Genomic DNA, 19,276 nt, shown 5'->3' with positions numbered 1-19,276 from the left:
TGACAGGATATATTCAATGTGCTGAACTGGATAAATACACAGCCAAGAATTCTTTATCCAGCAAGTCTGTTATTCAAAATAGAAGGAGAGATAAAGAGTTTCCCAGACAAACAAAAACTATAGGAGATTGTAACCCCTAAACCAGCCCTGCAAGAAATTTTAAGGGGAGAGGCGAGAAAATATGAAACAAAATTAAAAAAAAAAAAAAAAAAAAAAAGACTAAAAGCAACAAAGACTAGAAAGGACCAGAGAATACCACCAGAACCCCAACTCTACAGGCAACACAATGGCAATGAATTCATATTTTCAGTACTCACTCTAAATGTCAACGGACTAAATGCTCCAATGTAAAGACACAGAGTAACAGAATGGATAAGAAAACAAGATCCATCTATATGTTGTTTACAAGAGACCTATTTTAGACCTAGAGACACCTTCAGATTGAAAGTAAAGGGATGGAGAATCATCTATCATGCTAATGGTTGCCAAAAGAAAGCCGGAATAGCCATACTTTTATCAGACAATCTAGATTTTAAAATAAAGACTGTAACAAGAGATAAAGAAGGACATTATATCATAATTAAGGGGTCTATTCACCAAGATCAAACAATTGTTAATGTTTATGCCCCAAAAGTGATGGAACCCAAATATATAAATCAAATAATCACAAACATACAGAAACTCATTGATGATAATGTCATAATAGTAGGGGACACCAACATTCCACTCACAGCAATGGACAGATCATCTAATCAGAAAATCAACAAGAAAACAATGGCTTTGAATGACACACTGGATCAGATGGAATTAACAGATATATTCAGAACATTTCATCCTAAAGCAGTGGAATATACATTCTTCTCCAGTGCACATGGAACGTTCTCCAGAACAGATCACATACTGGGACACAAATCAGCCTTCAACAAGTTCAAAAAGATAGAGATCATACCATGCATATTTTTAGGCACAAGGCTATGAAACTCAAAATCAACCATAAGAAAAAAAAAAAACTGGGGAACACAACAAATATTTGGAGGCCAATGAACATCCTACTAAGGAATGAATGAGTTAACTAAGAAGTTAAAGAAGAAATTAAAAAGTACATGGAATCAATGAAAATGATAACACCACAGCCCAAAGCTTCTGGGATGCAGCAAAGGTGGTCATAAAAGGAAAGTATATAGCAATCCACCCCTTCCTAAAGAAGGAAGAAAGGTCTCATATACACAACCTAACATTACACCTTAAAGATCTGGAAAAAGAATACCAAATAAAACCCCAAACCAGCAGAAGACAGGAAATAATAAAGATTAGAGCAGAAATCAATGCTATCAAAATTAAAAACAAAACAAAACAAAACAAACAAACAAAAAACGTACAACAGATCAATGAAACTAGGAGCTGGTTCTTTGAAATTAACAAAATTGATAAGCCCTTAGTAAGTTTGATCAAAAATAAAAAGGAAAGGACCCAAATAAATAAAATAAAATCAAGACTGAAAGAGGAGAGATCAAAACCAACACAACAGAAATACAAACAATAAGAGATTATTATGAGCAATTATATGCCAATAAATTGGGCAAGCTGGAAAAAATGCACAAATTCCTAGAAACATATAAACTTCCAAAACTTAAACAGGGAGAAATAGAAAATTTGAACAGACCCATAACCAGTAAAGAAATTGAATCAATAATCAAAAATCTCCCAGAAAACAAGGGCCCAGGGCCAGATGGCTTTCCAGGGAAATTCTACCAAACATTTAAAGAAAAGTTAATACCTATTCTTTTGAAGCTGTTCCAAAAAAGTAGAAATGGAAGGAAAACTTCCAAACTCATTCTATGAGGCCAACATTACCTTGTTTCCACTAAACAGGACAACTACAGACCAACTTCCCTGATGAACATGGGTGCAAAAATCCTCAACTGGGTTCAACTGGATCCAACAGTACATTGTAAGAATTATTCACCATGATCAAGTGGGATTTATTCACGGGATGCAGGGATGATTCAATATCTATAAATCAATCAATGTGATACACGACATTAGAAAAAGGACCAGAACCACATGATCCTCTCAATAGATGCAGAGAAAGCACCTGACAAAATTCAGCATCATTTCTTGATCAAAACCCTCAAGAAAGTAGGAATAGAAGGAGCATACCTTGAGATCATAAAAGCCGTATATGAATGACCCACCGCTAATATCATACTTAATGGCGAGAAACAGAGCTTTCCCCTAAGGTTAGGAACACTGACAGGGATGTCCGTGCTCACCACTGTTATTCAACATAGTATTGGAAGTTCTAGCCTCAGCAATCAGACAACACAAAGGAATAAAAGGCATCCAAATCATCAAGGAGGAAGTCAAACTTTCACTCTTTGTAGATGGCATGATACTCTGTATGGGAAACCCAAAAGATGCCATCAAAAAACAGCTAGAACTGATTCGTGAATTCAGCAAAGTCACAGGATATAAAATCAATACAGAGATATTGGTTGCACTTTTATACAATAAATATAAAGCACCCAAAAGAGAAATCAAGAATTCAATCCCATTTACAATTTCATCAAAAACCATAAAACACCTAGAAATAAACCTAACCAAAGCGGTTAAAAATCTATACCCTGCACACTATAGAAAGCTTATGAAAGAAACTGAAGAAGATACAAAAAATGGAGAAATAGCCTATGCTCATGGATAGGAAGAACCAATATTGTTAAAATGCCAATACTACCCAAAGCAATCTACATATTCAATGTGATACCTATCAAAATAATACCAGCATCCTTCACAGAGCTAGAATAAAAAATCCTAAAATTTGTATGGAACCAGAAAAGATCCTGAATAGCCAAAGCAATCTTGAAAAAGAAAACCGAAGCAGGAGGCATCATAATCCTGGACTTCAAGCTGTATTACAAAGCTGTAATCATCAAGACAGTATAGTACTGGCACAAAAACACTCAGATAAATGGAACAGAACAGAGAAGCCAGAAATAGACCCAGAAAATATAGCCAACTAATCTTTGACAAAGCAGGAAAGAATACCCAATGGAATAAAGACAGTCTCTTCAGCAAATGGTGCTGGGAAAACTGGACAGCAACATGAAGAATGAACCTGTACCACTTTTTTACACCATACACAACAATAAACTCAAAATGGATGAAACACCTAAATATAAGACAGGAAATCATCAAAATCCTAGAGGAAAAATCAGCCAAAAACCTCTCTGACCTCAGCTGCAGCAACTTCCTACTCAATACATCTCCAGAGGCAAGGGAACCAAAAGCTAAAATGAACTATTGGGGCTTCATCAAGATAAAAAAGCTTCTGCACAGTGAAGGAAACAATCAGCAAAAGTAAAAGGCAACCCACAAAATGGGAACAGATATTTTCAAATGACATGTCAGATAAAGGGTTAGTATCCATAATCTCTCAAGAACTTACCAAACTTCACACCCAAAAAACAAATAATTTAGTGAAGAAATGGGCAAAATATATGAATAGACACTTCTCCAAAGAAGACATCCAGATGGCTAACAGACACATGAAAAGATGCTCAACATCACTCATCATCAGGGAAATACAAATCAAAACCACAATGAGATACCACCTCCTACCAGTCAGAATGGCTAAAATTAACAACTTAGGCATCAACAGATGTTGGTGAGGATGCAGAGAAAGCAGAACTCTTTTGCACTGCTGGTGGGAATGCAAACTGGTGCAGCCACTCTGGAATACAGTACCAAAGTTTCCTTAAAAATTTTTAAATAGAACTACCCTACAACCCAGCAATTGCACTACTATGTATTTTCCAAAGGATACACGTGTGCTGTTTCAAAGGGACACATGCACCCCAATGTTTATGCCTGTGCTTTCAACAATAGCCAAGGTATGGTAAGAACCCAAATGTCCATCGACAGCTGAATGGATAAAGAAGATGCGGTGTATATATACAAAGGAGTATTACTCGCAATCAAAAAGTATGAAATCTTGCCATTTGCAACCACATGGATGGAACTACAGTGTATTATGCTAAGCAAAATTAGTCATAGAAAGACAATTATATAGCTTCACTCAAAAGTGGAATTTATGATACAAAACAGATGAACATAAAGAAAGGGAAGTAAAAATAATATAAAAACAGGGAGGGGGAAATGGAAGAGACTCTTAAATATAGAGAACAAACTGAGAGTTGTTGGAGGGTTTGTGAGTGGGAGGATGGGCTAAATGTGTGATGGGGCATTAAGGGAGACACTTGTTGGGATGAGCACTGGGTGTTATACATAGAGGATAAATCATTGGATTCTACTCCTGAAATCATTATTGCACTATAGGCTAATTAAGTTGGATGTAAATTTAAAAAATAAAAAGTAAAATAAAATTTAAAAAGAAGACATCCAAATAGCCAACAGATACATGAAAAGATGCTCAATACCATTGATTATCACAGAAATACAAACCAAACCTCAATGAGATATCACCTCACACCTGCAAGAATGGCTAAAATCAACAACACAAAACACAAGAGGTGTTCATGAGGGAGAAAAGGGGAACCTTCCTGCACTGTTGGCGGGAATGCAAACTGGTGCAGCCACTCTGGAAAACAGTATGGAGGTTCCTCAAAATGTTAAGAAAGAACTACCCTAAAATCCAGCAATTGCACTACTAGGTATTTCCCAAAAAATACAAAAATATTAATTCAAAGGGATCCATGCATGCCAATATTTATAGCAGCATTATGCACAATATCCAAATTATGGAAACCACCCAAGTGTTCATTTGTCCATTGACTGATGAATGGACAAAGAAGACTGGCATACGCATATACACACACACACACACACACACACACACACACACACACACACACACACTGGAATATTACTCAGCAATAAAAAGGGATGAAATCTTGCCATTTGCAATGACTTGGATGAAGCTAGAGTATAGTGCTAAGTGAATAGGTCAAAGAAAGATAAATATCATATGATTTCACTCATGTGGAATTTAAGAAACAAAATGAGCAAAGTAAAAAAAAAAAAAAAAGAATGTGGGAGGAAGGGGGGGTGGCAAACCAAGAAATAGACTATTAACTATAGGGAACACACTGATGGTCACCAGAGGGGAGGCTGGGGGGGGATGGGTGAAATATGAAGGAGGGCACTTGTGATGAGCACCAGGTGATGTATGGAAGTGTTGAATCACTATATGGTACACCTGAAATTAACACTAGACTGTATGCTAACCAATGGAATTTAAATAAAACTTTTTAAAAATTCTTAAATAAAAAAAAAAAATATATATATATATATATATATATATATATATATATATATATGAAATTTGTTTTTCAGGACACTAGAATCCACTTCAAAATTAAAATTGCATACCTATGAGAAATAAAGAACTACAGTTATTCTTTGATTTAGTATATACTAGTTGTTTTAATAACTATGAAAACTTTTCAACTTTAATGTTTTAAGCTACCCAGAAATCATCTGTGGAAAGAGAGATCAATAGATAGATACAGGAATATTTCACCTAGGGTGAAAACTAATATTAGTCAAAGAAAATTGGGCTTAAAAACATGTATTTGTAGATTCCCCTTGTGGCTCAGTCAATTAAGGATCTGACTCTTTGTTTCGGCTAAGGTCACCATCTCAGGGGGGTCTGTGCTGACAGCATGGGGCCTGCTTGGGATTCTCTTTTTCCCTTCTCTCGGCCCCTCCCCTGCTCACATGTGTGCCCTCTCACAAATTAATGTATTTGCGAAATTCCATGTGCATTTGTATGTATGTACAAAGATCTGCATTTATATAAATGCCTACACATGTATATGAATAGAGTGTCATGAGGCATAAATATACAAGTGGACCAAAGGTTCTTTAAAGCTTCACAAAGAAAAAAAAAAAAAAAAAAAACTAGTGGAAACAGGTTCACACCCCCCAAAAAAAAATAAACTGTGGATTTAAAACAACTAAAGATTGGGGCGCCAATTGGCTCAGTCGATCCAGTACTGACTTTGGCTCAGTTCACCATCTCATAGTTTGTGGGTTCAAGCCCTGTGTCAGGCTCTGTGCTGACAGCTCGGAGCCTAGAGCTTGCTTAGGACTCTGTGTCTCCTTCTCTCTCTGCCCCTCCCCCACTTGTGCTCTCTCTCTCTCTCTCTCTCTCTCTCTTTCACAAACAAAATTAATAAAATAAAATAACTAAAAGTCGGTGTGTGTTCCCCCACCTCCCCAGATTTGCATTGCTGAAGCAACTGCTCAGTGCTTGGTGCAAAGTAAAGCAACTAGCATATCATGGTTCTGGCTTAGGGAGGGCACAGCAGCAAGAGGAAGTCTGGAACACCCCAGCACCCCCTTCAGGAAACCCCGGCCCTGAGATGCGCCTCCGAACTTTCCACAGACCACCAAGAGGAAGGTACTCAGTGGATAATCAGAGAGGGACATGAAAGGATGCACCCGAGACTTTTCACCCCTTAACACATCTAGAATCTGGAGAGTACACATTTCAGAACTTCTAGGGTACCACTGATACCTTTCTACCTCTGACCATTTCTTCTCTAGTCAATGCAAATACATAATTTGAGCTGTGGGTGATCTCGCCTTGCACCCTGACCCATCAGCACCCCTGCATGTGACCCTAGACTGCACTAGCCTGTGTGAGCTCCTCATGACAGTGACCCTGTGCTGCTGTAGGCCAGCCTTCTCCATACAGCCACCAGAGGGGGCAGGACGGCCAGGGGCAGTGTGGCTCAGAGACATGGTGAGTCAGCATGTGGTTGCAGAGGACAGAGGCGTGGACACCATGTTGTTCCAAAGAGGACGCTAACAGTGACATGGTACAATTCTCAAATGATAAATACAAGTGACACATTACAGAACGCCGACCTAGATACTCACAGTGGTTATTTTAGTGGATTATAAGTGTCATTTCTACTGACTTATTTTTCTTTCTTTCAGAATATAACTTGATCACTTTTCATGCGCTATATTTTACTATTTTTGGGTGTGGGTTTTTTTTTTGGTTATTAAGAAAAGTGTTATTTTAATTTAAAAAAATTAGAAAAATAGAGAAGGATGGGTGAAATAAAATGAACCCCAAAGCTCTTGTGTGACATTCTAAGACAGTGACCACAGAGTTATCTCTGAGTTTCCTGACAGGAGAGGAAAACAAGTAATCATTTTCAGTTACGTATATTTAATAATAAAAAAAAATCATTGATCAGAAAAATGAAATCTCTTTTAGGCCTCACATAGAGGCAAAAAAATAGTTTTCAGTGAGGTCCTTAGAGATAGTTTTATAAAAATTATTTTCCCTTTGGTGGAAAGAGTGATGTGAACTTTGGAGCAGTTTCTTTACAGAACTCCACATGTAACTAATCCGCAGATGGCAGGTAGCCCCATCAATCCCCTGACGACATGGCTGATGTTTCCATGTACTTAGTATGCCTGCACAAATGAAGAGGCAAAAGGCCTTGATAATATTTTGTAAAACAAGGTTTGATATGTACTTGTCAATAAAGAATAGATACCCTTGATTCCTGACAAGGCTCTAAATACGAATGTTCTTCCCTAAGGCCCTATCCGTGAGACTCAGCAGTGACACCAAGCCAAGGTTAGGACTCACTCACCTACACTTGTCCAGAGAGGACCAAACAATGGCTATACCCAAAATAAACCAACCCAGGAAACCCGTGAAGAGAGTCAATGCTCCCCTAGAAGTAAAAGGGTCTGCTTCATGCATATAACAATGGGCCATCAGGGATCCACAGACCAGTGCATGAACACAGCCTGATCACTTGTATCTTGCCTATACATTTAAGGGTCATCGTACTGTTGGTCAACCATGAGCCTCAAGTATTCCAATAAAGTATGCAATGAGTATTTAACTTTAAGAAGTTCCATTCTTGCTTAAGTTTCTTGGAATAAATTACACAAATACATACCTCTAGGAAAATTAATGAGATTCACTGCTGCATAGATATGTTAAATAAGACAGCTAAACATTGGAAGATATTATACGTACTAATGATTGTAATCTTTGGCCTAACTGAAGCAATCATGTCCGGTTTTCTACACAACTTCTTTCCATCTGGCTAAACCATAGTAAGTGTTTTGATCTTTTGATGCCTCCAGACCCAAGTGGCAACTGTAAGTGGTTCAATCTAATAGTTCATGACAACAAACTTATTTCCTACGCTCTGGGGAGAATACCCGTATTTGTTCGTTACATCAAGAGTTGGAATCCAGACTCTAAACATGCACAGTTGGAATTGATTCTGTTATTACGGAAGTAGAATGCGCTTCACCCACTGCCACCTGGAATCTTCCCTTCTGTTTTTCAGAGTCTCCATCTCTGTGATCCGGGCATGCTGATGGCTAGCTTATTCCAAATGTGAAGCTTATGACCCAAGCTAAGTCAGTAAGCACTGGCCACAGTTATTGGCTGGTTCAGAGGTGGGTGTGTGACATGAATAGGCAGGATAGAGAAGAACTAGGGGCTTTGTTGAAAGTGCTAAGGATATAAATCTGGAAACATGCAGGCTCCGGAGAGAACACAAGTCAGACTCAGATCGGATCTTAAAACTACACTGATGGGTGGCAATATCACTCGGCCCTCAGATCAGTCATTTCCTGAGGAATTCTGGACTGTCGGAGTCGTAAGTCAATAAACTTCCTTCATTGTTTATGCTAATCTGAGTTATATTTGTAGTTACTTTCACTCTAAAGGGCATAGCACACATGTGAAAGTGCTCATAGGTAGGGGTGTGTACACAGAAAATCACTGAAAACATATTACACAAAAGTGTGCAGTTTATTGTGTGTATATGTATTTTTATGTATGTGTGTATATATATTTTTATTATCTCCTTTGCTTCTAGATTGGACACTCAATGATTGTAAAATCTTTGTACAAGTAGGGGTGATGGGTTTGGATTTCTGATCTGATATGTGAGTAATAATTCTTTGAGATTTTACTGATGTGCTGGGTGTAAACAGGAGATAGGAGTAAGTTGGGGTGGGAGTATTAATGACCTTACACATTTCCAAGATCTGTAACTCCTCAGTTGTCGTGTAAGGGAAATCCTCCTTACTCTTAATGACCCGAAAGTCATTTCAGGCACTAATTCTATTACAAGACAGAACTGCGCCCACTATGGTTTCTCTAACTTGCTATATGAACTCCAATGGTCAAACAGAATAACAGCTGATTATATATGATCAGGCTTTCAGAGGGTCTGGGGTCAGAGACAAAAGCTTCTGAAGTGAGAAAAAGATGTAATCATTAAAGCAGCAGCGCCTAATAGCGTGACTCAACTTGCTTTAAGTAGGGGGAGAAAAAAAAAAAAACAACAGACTGACAAGCTCTCGGAGAGACACCAGATGACGGATGACACTCTGTGATGGAACTGATCATTTCAAGCGTTCCAGGGAGAGGCCTCATGTGCGAAAATAGAGAAGGGAGAGAGGCGGAGAGGGAGAGGAAGACAGAGGGAGAGACCAAGAGAGAGGAAGACGTAGACCATTTTGCCGTTGATGAAGCAATTTTTAAAACGCCACTCACTTGGGTCTTGCCACAAACCTACACAGAGTGAAGGGCAATTACCAGCATCCTCATGGCGGAGATGAAAGGGAGGCTCATGTCCTGTGTGGCAACCGGCTTCAGTCCAGCCAGGTGGCAGTCAAGGGTGTGTGTGGGATTGCACACAGATCTTGGGGCAGCAGCCCCTCACAAGGTCCCCCTCGCTTCCATATTATGACAAATCACTCCTCAACCACAAATGCACATTACATCTCACAAGATGCTACCAGAACTCAACTATTTTGTCACATCTAACAGATACCAGTTATATCAGTTTGGGTCTGGTATCTCTTTTTTACCCTACTTCAAAATACAGGTGTTTTTTTTTTTTTCTTCTTTCCTTACCACCGAAGTTTGAATTGTCTTTATTAATTTTGAAAACGGATATACAGTTTGGCTAAAATCATCTTCTGAAAATTCGTACAAAATGCTTCAAAATTTTTTTTTTTTCAACGTTTATTTATTTTTGGGACAGAGAGAGACAGAGCATGAACGGGGGAGGGGCAGAGAGAGAGGGAGACACAGAATTGGAAACAGGCTCCAGGCTCTGAGCCATCAGCCCAGAGCCCGACGCGGGGCTCGAACTCACGGATCGCGAGATCGTGACCTGGCTGAAGTCGGACGCTCAACCGACTGCGCCACCCAGGCGCCCCTTTTTTAAAATTTTTTTTTTTCAACGTTTATTTATTTTTGGGACAGAGAGAGACAGAGCATGAACGGGGGAGGGGCAGAGAGAGAGGGAGACACAGAATTGGAAACAACGTACAAAATGCTTCAAAATCCCCGTAGCTCTCCGCGTGCACGTCTGAAGTGACTGAATCTTCTCGTCCCCTTTCACTTCCTATGTGAAAGGCAAGAATGCCAAACAGGCGTTTTCCCATTTCTCCTGCCAAAGGTGTGGCCATCTGACCCATTTCTGGGCCACAGAACTTAAGTGGAGAGAGGGGGGGTCACGTTTCCGGCCAGGCCAGCTCCCACCTCCCCGCCCCCCCCCCAACCTCCTCAGGGAAGAGGGTTGACACCAGGGACAGTCCTGACCGCTTCTTGCTCTAGGGCTGGGCGAGGAGCAGAACATGAGCAGCACAGCAGAACAGCGAAGGAAACAGAGAGGAAGCCCCGAGTCCCGACGTGTGTGCAGGGCTGAAGGCACACTAGGGGTGACAAACACTGGACCTGTGTTGGGGTGCAGAGGGGCGTGTTGTAGATTGAACTGTTACTTATATTCATTCAGTCCTCAAATATCCAGATTATGCTCTTTGGTCGCTGAAATTCTCAAAACCACTTAAAGGATGTTAGGTATGCTTTTTGCTACAACTTAGAAGAGGCGATAAAAGGTATCGTCCCCGCAATGTAAACTTGCACTGTCCTTGCCTGAGGGCGAGTGGGTATCCCTTAATCCAATAGGAAGTTGTGTTAGCATCCTCCGGGAGGCTGGCATTTCCCTTGGATCATAAGCACCTTGCGGGTACTGACTTAGGTTTCAGTCTCACACCTTCTGCCACCTACTGTCTGCTGCAGGAGGAACCCGCTTTCCCCCTTGCTTCAGCTCCTCCTTGCCCACACCCTTACAACAGCACCCAAGTTCTCTCCCTATCCTCCCCTGCTGTGGTGCTGCTGCTGAAGGCTGGGCATGATCTTTGCAAGCCTATCTGCACGATCTTTCCTACATTACGCTTCGTCCATCACCTGTAACCAGTCTTTTTGTTGCTGTTGTTCCTTTTAATCTCCTCAGAAAACATTTTAATGTTCATGTGACACCATCACACCCTTTTCCCATTCTTCTGTGTGCCAGTTGCAATCCCTGCCCTGTGCAAAATTATCACCAACACTCCCAGTGGACATAACACTCACTGAGGAAACAGAAGCATGTAACTCATCCTCCTTAGCTGTCCAGTACCCAGCACAGGGGTAATATTAATGCCACAGTGTGGGTGGCCAGGTTGAAAGAGTTGATTTCCTATAAAAAGCGATTCCCTTCATCAATGTCCTCTTTACTGCTACGTACTCACCGGGGATGATAGTTATCAATGAAGACAGGTTATATCCTGAAAGCGTAACTTCTAGAGGGTTTGCTATAGAAGAATAAAGGACTTTTCTCAAGAACAGAGATGTCCAGGGCGCCTGGGTGGCTCAGGTGGTTCAGCATCTGACTGGATTCCTGCTCAGGTCAAGATCCCTGGGTCATGGGATCAAACCCACTTGGGCTTCACGATGAGCATGGAGACTGCTTGGGATTCTCTCCCTCTCTCTCTCACTTTCTCTCTCCCTTCCTCCCCCCCCCCCCCCGCCACATGCTTCTGATCACTCTCTCTCTCTCTGATACATATATAGATATATAGATATAGATATATAGATATAGAGATGATAGAGATAAATGATAGAAATTTCCAGAAGTATCTCTGCATCTTATTAGCAGAGACTGGCAGATTCTACACACAGGCCAAATCCAGCCCACAGGATGTTTTAATAAAGTTATATCGGAACACAGCCACCCATTTGTTTATTACGTAAGATCTAAGCCCACTTTTGTCCTACAAAAGCAGAGTCAAATAGTCACCAAAGAGACCCACACAGCCCACAAAGCCTCAAGTATTTAATCTGGTCTTTTATAGGAAAAAACAAAAAAAGAGTACAAAATCTTGCTATTAGGTTAAAAGTAACAACACCTAAATAGTAAAAAAAAAAAAAAAAAAAAAAAAAATAGAGAAATTTTCATGGTTCCTTTTTGATGGCAGAACAGCTCTGAGCCTGCGGTTTCTGTTCTATACCATATGTATTCCTATTGTGTGTTGCCGATTTTCGTATCGCCCCCGAGTTCCCAAGATGGGTTGCAGACAGGCATCTATTTAATGGATTGTATCTCAGGCCCAGGCATCTGGGGATCTCCAGGTGGGCAAATGAAGCTTTAGAAAACCACAAGAAAATATTTTTTTTTTAACCAAACTGCAGTACTGATCTCATCTGATAATATCTACCTTTCTGTGAATTCACTTATTATTCTAGTGATTTCCTCTGATACAATTAAGCCACTTAGCAAACCGCCTGGCCCATGATACAAGGACCGCTTATGCTTCCTTAAAGTAGAAGTTACAGCACGCCTCGTGTGGTAATTATTGGAGTGATGTGGATAATTAACATCAAAACAGCCACAAATGTACTTGAGGAGAGAATCCATGCTCTAAGATTTAAAATTATTTAATGTAATTTAAAGGGAGCCAGAAATACCAGGCTTTAGGTACATTAACGTGATTGGTTACACAATTACAGACCCCGTTAGATGTAGATGCCTCTTGCTATATTTTCTTATCATTCTTAAATTACTGCTTTCTTCAACCTCAATACTTCCTTTATAAAATATACTTGGCCTCACTTATACCACTTTAAACAAACCATTTCTCCAACTTGAGTAAACAGGTTGACGGCTGAAAAAGAAGCTAAATAAAAAGTATTATTTTCCCAGGGGCTTAGACGTGTGCACAAATTATTTGGTGAGTCCATTCGTTTCATCCAACAGATACAAAAATACTCGTAGCTGACACATGTGTACTCCAAAGAGACGACCTGGGATGATCTCACAAAGGCAAATTCAATATGCAAAGACATGCAGCCTCAGATTTGTAAATCACGCAACCCAGGTACAAACTCTCACCCCAGCCCAGATGCCTTCCCGTTTTTTGAGGAAAGACCGCACCGTAGAACCTGCTACGATTCTGGAGTCAGACTCCAGTTTGGATCTCAGCCCCTCGGCTTGGTGTCATCTGAGGCTTTCAAGGGAACAACATTTCTGACAAGGAAAGCCTGCCCACGTGAGCCCACTCAAGGACCTCTGGGTCACAGTCTCGCAGCGATGCTCCTGGACTCGCCCTGTTCCACAGAGTCCCTTCATGACAGTGTCTCACACATTCTCTTTGGTCAGTATTCTGTGTCATCGTCCTATGAATATAACTGAGAACACTACCAATGATGCCCATAAAAGTAACGTTGCTTTGAACAATTTACCTGTTGAATATATTTAATGTGATGCTTAACTAAAAATAATTTGAAAAAGTTACATAAGATATGCAAAATGCTTTAAGAAATTAACTAATACATCTGAGCATAGGGCAGGTAACATCTTAGAAAGCTTAGTTGCAGTATATATTGAGAAAGTATATATTGAGAAAGTTTCTGCCGAATAAAGTCCCTTCCAACCCGATTGTGTTCTCACTGACTTTTTGTACACCAACAGTGTACCGATGGCTCAAGGAGAGAAACGGTTTTCCTTTCTGTAAATCAGGACAAAACTATTCCCTAAATTTATTTAAAAACACATAATATGTTCTACATTTTAGAACATAATTAGAACATATTTCTACAAAATATCGAACACAATATGTTCTATATTTTTCTATGATGACCCAGTTTACCTGTACTGAGAACTGTAATGGCCTCATCTTTATTATTTGACCTTTGAACACGCTCCTACCATATAAGTGCTGGTAGTGGGGGGAAGGTGCACTGGACGAGCACTTATCAAGTGCAGGGGTGCATAGGACAGACACTTATTCTCACAGCAGAGAACTGAGGATGGCTGCATCTGAGTGTGTGTGCTGGAAACTTGGACAGAGCTCCAGGAATGCCCGTCTATCTACCACATACACGTGCAAACACACACATCCATGTTATTAATCATTCTTCAAAAAGATATTTACATCACATGTCCTTGAACGCTCGGAGACAGAAAATTCATTGTGAACTTACCTTGAACTGGAAATAGTAAGAAACTCTGGGACATGAAGTTTGTCTCTTTTCTATGATTACTCCCATGCTTCTATGCATTCATCAACAAAATGGAACCATAACTTAAAAAAAATTACGCTCCTTTGCATGAAAACTTTATTATCTGAAATATGTTCTTTCACAGAAATTTAAATGGGCTTACGTGAGAAATTAAGCTACTGTGTGAAATATAAAGCCTCACATGCGTTTCGACATACTTAACACAGACATCTTACGTATACGAAGAAGTACTGTTAGCACTTTTACAACTTGAGAAGATATTTAAAAATTGAAGTCATAAAAAAGTTAAGTCATAATTACAGACAAAGAAAAGTTATTTCAACTCTTCACATGTTCAAAATATTATAAATCCATCCAAAAATCGCTTTATGTCATATTTATACTGACATTACAAAAATATAACATTGTAAAATATTATTTTTAATATTTTAAAGTATTAAGGTAGCAAATATTTATGAGTGCCTCCCATGCCATAGTTAAGAGAAACGAGTTCTCTATCTCTCTGGAGCCTACATTCTACTAAAAGCAAAAGGAATTAAAAAAAAATAAGCAGACATGTATATACACACACTATATATAAACTTATTGCCATAAAATGCAAATTACAATGATGTATTTCTTCTTTAAGAGTATTTGTTTTTCTGAAACACCAGGTTATACCTTTAACTAAGCTAAAGTTTAAATAAAAATTTCATTCACTACTTACTACCTCAATTGGGAAGAAATTATTCTCTGCTTATTTCCCTAAGTTTCTATTTCTGATTCTCCCTCCATGGATTTAAAACATTATGAGACCGCTAAAATATATTTCTCCTTGCTGTCACTGATGTGACTGTTAGCCAAATTTTATCTTAATTCCTATTTTGCAACCCCAAAATTCCAGAAGCCAAACCATTTCTCCTGCAATCAGAGCACCAGCTCACTTCAGAAACACATAAAAGAAAATTGATTTTCATCCTGAAAATGTCAAACTTCTGCCTATAACACTCAGCTCTGGTTTTCTGAAACAGCAAAGTTCAAAAAGAGCCATCGACCCGGTGGCCCTCTGACACATGGTGATGGATGCAATGTGTCTACAGCTTTACTGCCAGAACGTCCTCCAAGAGAAGGAGACAATCAATGAAGAATAATACATTTAAACTGGGTAGAAGGTTTGCTTTGTTTTAATGTATTAAAAGAGAAAATACTCGGGATAGAAGGAACATACTTAAAGATCATAAAAGCCATTTATGAAAAGCCCACAGCTAACATCATCCTCAACGGGGAAAAACTGAGAGCTTTTTCCCTGAGATCAGGAACACGACAGGGATGCCCACTCTCACCGCTGTTGTTTAACATAGTGCTGGAAGTTCTAGCATCAGCAATCAGACAACAAAAGGAAATCAAAGGCATCAAAATTGGCAAAGATGAAGTCAAGCTTTCGCTCTTTGCAGATGACATGATATTATACATGGAAAATCCGATAGACTCCACCAAAAGTCTGCTAGAACTGATACATGAATTCAGCAAAGTTGCAGGATACAAAATCAATGTACAGAAATCAGTTGCATTCTTATACACTAACAATGAAGCAACAGAAAGACAAATAAAGAAACTGATCCCATTCACAATTGCACCAAGAAGCATAAAATACCTAGGAATAAATCTAACCAAAGATGTAAAGGATCTGTATGCTGAAAACTATAGAAAGCTTATGAAGGTAATTGAAGAAGATTTAAAGAAATGGAAAGACATTCCTGCTCATGGATTGGAAGAATAAATATTATCAAAATGTCAATACTACCCAAAGCTATCTACACATTCAATGCAATCCCAATCAAAATTGCACCAGCATTCTTCTCGAAACTAGAACAAGCAATCCTAAAATTCATATGGAACCACAAAAGGCCCCGAATAGCCAAAGTAATTTTGAAGAAGAAGACCAAAGCAGGAGGCATCACAATCCCAGACTTTAGCCTCTACTACAAAGCTGTCATCATCAAGACAGCATGGTATTGGCAGAAAAACAGACACATAGACCAATGGAATAGAATAGAAACCCCAGAACTAGACCCACAAACGTATGGCCAACTAATCTTTGACAAAGCAGGAAAGAACATCCAATGGAAAAAAGACAGTCTCTTTAACAAATGGTGCTGGGAGAACTGGACAGCAACATGCAGAAGGTTGAAACTAGACCACTTTCTCACACCATTCACAAAAATAAACTCAAAATGGATAAAGGACCTGAATGTGAGACAGGAAACCATCAAAACCCTAGAGGAGAAAGCAGGAAAAGACCTCTCTGACCTCAGCCGTAGCAATCTCTTACTCGACACATCCCCAAAGGCAAGGGAATTAAAAGCAAAAGTGAATTCCTGGGACCTTATGAAGATAAAAAGCTTCTGCACAGCAAAGGAAACAACCAACAAAACTAAAAGGCAACCAACGGAATGGGAAAAGATATTTGCAAATGACATATCGGACAAAGGGCTAGTATCCAAAATCTATAAAGAGCTCACCAAACTCCACACCCGAAAAGCAAATAACCCAGTGAAGAAATGGGCAGAAAACATGAATAGACACTTCTCTAAAGAAGACATCCGGATGGCCAACAGGCACATGAAAAGATGTTCAGCGTCGCTCCTTATCAGGGAAATACAAATCAAAACCACACTCAGATATCACCTCACGCCAGTCAGAGTGGCCAAAATGAACAAATCAGGAGACTATAGATGCTGGAGAGGATGTGGAGAAACGGGAACCCTCTTGCACTGTTGGTGGGAATGCAAATTGGTGCAGCCGCTCTGGAAAGCAGTGTGGAGGTTCCTCAGAAAATTAAAAATAGACCTACCCTATGACCCAGCAATAGCACTGCTAGGAATTTATCCAAGGGACACAGGAGTACTGATGCATAGGGGCACTTGTACCCCAATGTTCATAGCAGCACTCTCAACAATAGCCAAATTATGGAAAGAGCCTAAATGTCCATCAACTGATGAATGGATAAAGAAATTGTGGTTTATATACACAATGGAGTACTACGTGGCAATGAGAAAAAATGAAATATGGCCTTTTGTAGCAACGTGGATGGAACTGGAGAGTGTGATGCTAAGTGAAATAAGCCATACAGAGAAAGACAGATACCATATGGTTTCACTCTTATGTGGATCCTGAGAAACTTAAGAGAAACCCATGGGGGAGGGGAACAAAAAAAAAAAAAGAGGTTAGAGTGGGAGAGAGCCAAAGCATAAGAGACTGTTGAGAACTGAGAACAAACTAAGGGTTGATGGGGGGTGGGAGGGAGGAGAGGGTGGGTGATGGGTACTGAGGAGGGCACCTTTTGGGATGAGCACTGGGTGTTGTATGGAAACCAATTTGACAATAAATTTCATATAAAAAAAAAAAAAAAAAAAAAAAAAAAAAAAAAAAAAAAAAAAAATAAAAGAGAAAATACTGGCTTTTCACTTCTCTGGGGAGAGACTTGATAGACTCTGTGATTAACTCTTTTCTCTCTTTCTGGCTCAGCTGAGTCAGACATGCACACAACTACTGTGAGAAGGGGAGGAGGGCCTGAACAGTAAACTCTGTATGTAACATAATGAACTTAATGTAAAAGACGTTTACAGTGAACTCCTGACTGTACTTGGGTTCTCAGGATAACTTCCTTTGAACCGGAAATATCTAGATTTTCCGTAGGAGTTCCTTATGTTTCTGAGTAGTTGCTAAACCCTTAATTAGTCCCACTTTAAACAAACCACCTTGTACTATAGTTTGGGTTTATTTGGTAACACAGTGGGGCTGCTCACCATGCTTTCAGAGTAATGCTTACACACTCTATAAAATACAGAAGACAAAATATGATATAAAAGAGAAGATATTATATAAAGGATATAATTTGAAGAGAAACATAACCGCTACTCACCCTGCTCTCTTGTCCTTCTGTCACCATGGGTTCTGGAAACTTCAAGTGCTTCTAGTAAATGATGATATTTCCATCGTCCTAGAGGACAGAGTTATTGATCAACGTCACATCAAAAACAAAGACTTCAATCAAGTGTAAAACACAGGAGTGATTCATTTTCTTATAGATTATATGTATGTTTGCAGGGAATTAATGAACATCCTGAAGAGTAAATCTTACAATCATGCAGGTAAGTTTTGGAAAGAGCATGCTTCCTACTTAAAACTTAATTCTGTGGGGCTCCTGGGTGGCTCAGTCAGTTAAATGTCAGACTTCAGCTCAGGTCATGATCACATGGTTGTGAGATCGAGCGACGTGTTGGGCTCTGAGCTGACAGCTCAGAGCCTGCTTGGGATTCCCCACCACCACCACCACTCATGTGTGCGCTCGCTCACTCTCTCTCTCTCTCTCTCAAAATAAATAAAGAAACTTTAAAAAACACAAACCAAACAAAAACTTAACTCTACGTACGCATCCCATCCTAAGTGTTCTGGGTTATATTCTTTACTTTAGAAACAGAAAATTACTTTCACCTGCAAAATTTTATTTTCTATTTTACCAGAGTCCTAGCAAGGTAGCACAGTATACATTCTCTTTCAATGACGCTTTAAAAATGTGGTGTTTTATGATATGGTAAATATATTCAAGACAAGGACAACTGTACAGATTGAAGGCAACTTTTGAGCCTACACCAAATTTAATTTTCAGAATGTTAAATCACACCATTATTACCTTAAGTTCACAAATCGCACATCTACGTGTTTTCAAAGGAGAAATGGGTTTTCTGATACTGCAATGCAAAATCTTAAGGCATTTTAGGAACTGACATTATTCCTACTGGGCTTTAATCTTCCTCAAAGTGGAAGAACAGGTCTTAATTATTCATAGCTCTTAAAGTCCAATAGCTAGTACTGTACTGAGTGTGCACATATTACAAAACAGGCACAGAAATACACAGAAAAAGCTAT

General features: G+C 39.4%; 1 protein-coding gene across 1 annotated transcript in view; it reads right to left on the bottom strand.

Annotated features, from left to right (window-relative positions):
- The window catches only part of PCDH15 (protocadherin related 15), a 1,260,230-nt gene extending 1,241,888 nt beyond the window's left edge, over positions 1-18,342 (bottom strand). Inside the window, exon 1 of the mRNA XM_086679475.1 lies at positions 18,270-18,342. The gene's annotated coding sequence lies outside the window, so the exon portion shown is untranslated. The remainder of the gene's footprint in view (positions 1-18,269) is intronic.
- Positions 18,343-19,276: the final 934 nt, after the last annotated feature.

The sequence above is a fragment of the Puma concolor genome, chromosome D2 (assembly GCF_028749965.1).
Source record: "Puma concolor isolate L17-30 chromosome D2, mPumCon1.1.hap2, whole genome shotgun sequence".
NCBI lineage: Eukaryota > Metazoa > Chordata > Mammalia > Carnivora > Felidae > Puma > Puma concolor.
This window is presented reverse-complemented; position numbering and strand designations above follow the sequence as displayed.